Raw genomic sequence first — 3,714 nt, 5'->3', positions numbered from 1 at the left:
TCACACTACATGCACTAACAATAGTTGCCAAATGGCAACTAGCTTCACTATCAATTCACTAGCTAGCTTTGACATTTGCTATTATTTCATGAGCAAATGTACTATCACAGAGAGTAGCTCCCTTGATTCTTGAGTCTTTAGTAAAGTTAGGGTACAAGTTTCAAAGCAATTAATTTGACAAAGCACAAATTTTCTGAAATTGTAGGGCTTGGATAGTGGGCAGTTGGGCAATGCCCCAATGGGCCTTGGGTACTTGCCACTATTTACTTTGGTGTCTAGAATCTAGAAGTATTATATTTTAATAATGATAATAAGAATAAATTTTAAAGCAAAAATTTACCTTTCACAAGAAATGATTTTTTTCCCCCTTCCTCGAGAAAGGAAAATTTTTAATTTTGCCTTTCAAAAAACATGTTCAAATTTTATGGCATTTTCTTGTAAGCGAATTGTTGATGAGAAAGGCAAACCCTCGCTAAGAATGGGCGCATTGGCCTAACCTAGAAAGGGGGGGGTCTCCCTTTCTTTTCAGCCTCGTAACTAATATTTTTCATCCTCTAAGATGGAATCACCACTCTTCCAAAAGTGCTATATTAACAACTCAAAATTATTTTTGGAAGAAATGACTTTTTAAATTTTTTTTCAAAAAATGACTTTATTTTTCTCAAAAGGTATCCAATCATATTGCAAGTTGAAATAACCATTTTCTATATGCTTTTTTGCATTAAATGCCCTCCAAATTAGTTCTTTCTCCAAGATGGGAGCACCACTCTTCCAAAAGTGCCACATCAATGACTCATATTTATTTTTATTCCAAAAATGATTTTTAGAAAATTTTCACAAAAATGGTTTTTTCCAAAAGGTACCCAATCATATTACAAGTTGAAATGCTAATTTTCTATACAATTTTTTGCATTAAAGGCCATCTATAATAGTTTGTATTTTTAAGCACCCGTACATGTGATACCTAGGACTTGTAGAGGTAGTTACATACGCACTTTATGCTCCACTACTCCTCCTAGTGCCACATCAAAAGAGCGGACTAATTATAATCTCGAAAAGTGACTTTTTTCCTTCCCTCTCAAACATGGTCTTTTCTATCTCTAGTAGTGATTAACCGTATTATATACATATCTAAGCATTTTTCATACTCTCTTTTTCCCTATAATACTTCCAAATCAATATTCTATTGAAAAAGTAATCTACTCCGTTTTCTCTTCTACCTTGCATTTCCTAATAGAACAACTTAAGGGCATGAAATATCGTAAGAGGAATGTGGATTTGCATGTTTGTGTAGACGAAGAGTATGATATTGCAAAGTCTCCTTGTAGCAATTGTGGCCTAGATACAACAATTTTCTCCGAATATCATTTTGAGAGAAAGAAAAATATTGATCTTTGGGTAGATGGTTCCGTGTATTCTAATGACCCTATCTCTAATATTTCCACACAATAAAAGTTAGTTGGTTAGTTTGAAAGTTAGTTAGTCAAATAATAAGTTAGTAAGATTACTAACTAAAGACTAACTAAGGTAAAAACTAACTAACATTAATAACTAATAATTTTTATTTAATTAAAAATATTTTATTTAGAAAAATCGAGAGTCATAAATTTGATATTTTTCTCGGATTGACAAGGACCGTAGCCACCCTTCACATAAGTTACAATGTGAACGAGACTTATGAGCTATATTAATCACTAGTATTAATGTGTATATTTTGGATGGCCCAAAAATATTAGATTTAGGGCAAAACTAGTATATTTTAGATATTTTAGATATTATTAAAAAAAAGATATAGAGATTTCTAGGACTGGATGTCATTTTTAAAAAAAGGCAAGTGATGTTTTAGTTAGTTTGGAGATTTTATAAAAAGAAAAAAATAAAGAGAGGATTTGTGAAATTGCGCACGCCGCGATCGTAGTCTACAGGCAGTAGACAGCACCTCGAACAAAGAAAAGAAGAAGGAATGAACTAAGAGATTTCTAAGCAAAGTGTCTTGGTGTTTTAACCCCCTTTTAGAGCCAATGGAACCCTCAGATTTATGATCTGAGCATCAGATCACTGATCTTTCCAAGATCCCCCTCCACAAAGAGGTCAACTTCTCAGCCACAAGCCCTGTTATGCAATTCACTATAAATATGAGGCATGGGGAGGCATAAGAAAGCATAAGAAGACCCCAAGAGGCTGCAAGAGAGAGGTGGAGAGAAGGGTACCCCTCCAAGAGAGAGAGAGAGAGAGAGAGAGAGAGAGAGAGAGAGAAGAGTTACCCCGAGAGGCTGCACAATTCCCACTATCTTGATTCTCAACTTAGCCATCTTCTCCTACACTCTCCCATCTTGAATCTATTCCACCTTCTTAATCTTTTGAGTCTACTTGTGGATGATGGCCTCCAAGCAAAGAATGTCACGTGCATATGGCAATCCCATATCCAACAATGAAGCTTCGGGCGAAGGCATCACTGTCAATCCAACTGCAGTTTCAATCGAAGTAATGTATTTTCAAATTGATAGATGCTTGTTTTGATTCTCGTATGAGATATGTTAGGCCCCATACTATGATGCATGAGTATAGGTCATCGGAATGGATAAATTTTATCTCATGTATTCAAAAGATTGAGCTTGCAAAGTGCATGTATTAAGGAAAGCTAATTGCACCTAGTTGCATATGACTTGTTCATTGATAGAGCAATTACAAGGAGGAGTCGATCAAGGGTTATGAATGGCATAATCGTGACATTAAAAATTATGCATACAAGTGTTAAGTAAATTATACATAGAATCGCCCTTTGATCCCAAGGGGAAGAATATATATGCGATGGTAATGTTATCGCAACTATTCTTGCATTGTTTGGGAAGAATACAATCGGTTTTTTTGTCGGTTGATCTAACAACATCCTAAATGCTTTAACATTCAATTGGTTGTTAGTTGTTAGTTGTTATTTGGATGATTATTCCAAGTGCTTGTGATTTATGGTAAATGCATGGCAAGGGTCTATGATGACAAGTCGCCATGGGAATAAAGGAATGTTTTCTTGGAAAATGATATTAGGACTAAGTGCCTTGTTGTGCTTGATTCTTAAAGGATTTAATTAAGGAAGGATATTTTGCACGGGTGGATCACCTACATGATCGCACTGTGGATTAACCCAAAGAGGGCACTGCTCGATTCATGGGCCGAAGGTCGAGTGGTGAAAAGGCCAACCACGGGAATGATGTTTCACTCCTAGACAGCTTGTTGGTTAGTTGGAGCTCTGGACACCCCTTGCTTGGTCTAGGATGGAGTTGAAGACCTCCGTGACCCCCAATGTCTAGGTATGTTGGGAGATCCTATTCTAGATAAAGGATTGAATTTGTGGTGCCATGTGATTTGGACGAGTTACTTCTGCAAGGCAGAAGGGATACTTTTGCTGGACAGAAGCGGTACATAATTTCTCCTGTATGGGCGGGAGACAAAGATTAACTTGAAGGTAAGTTAAGGAATTTGTTTGAACTTGCTTGTCAATAGATTGCTTGCTCTGTTTTTGTGTCTGTGCTATAAGTTATGCGAACGAACCCTGTTTCCTTAAAGGCTTAATTAATGAAGCTGATTTTAAGTGTCACACATAAATGTGGTAGGACCTAATTAGATAACTAAAGTTATCAAGGGAAGCGGGTGGGAAGACCCCCTGACGGGTCTGTCCTATGGTAGGGTGGTCCCAGAGAACTAGGAGGCTTCTCA

Source organism: Lygodium microphyllum, chromosome 18 (genome assembly GCF_053477565.2).
Source record: "Lygodium microphyllum isolate KBCC chromosome 18, Lygodium_microphyllum_v1.1.10, whole genome shotgun sequence".
Classification (NCBI taxonomy): Eukaryota; Viridiplantae; Streptophyta; class Polypodiopsida; order Schizaeales; family Lygodiaceae; genus Lygodium; species Lygodium microphyllum.
The sequence above is the reverse complement of the archived record's forward strand: the minus strand, read 5'-3'. Positions refer to the sequence as shown.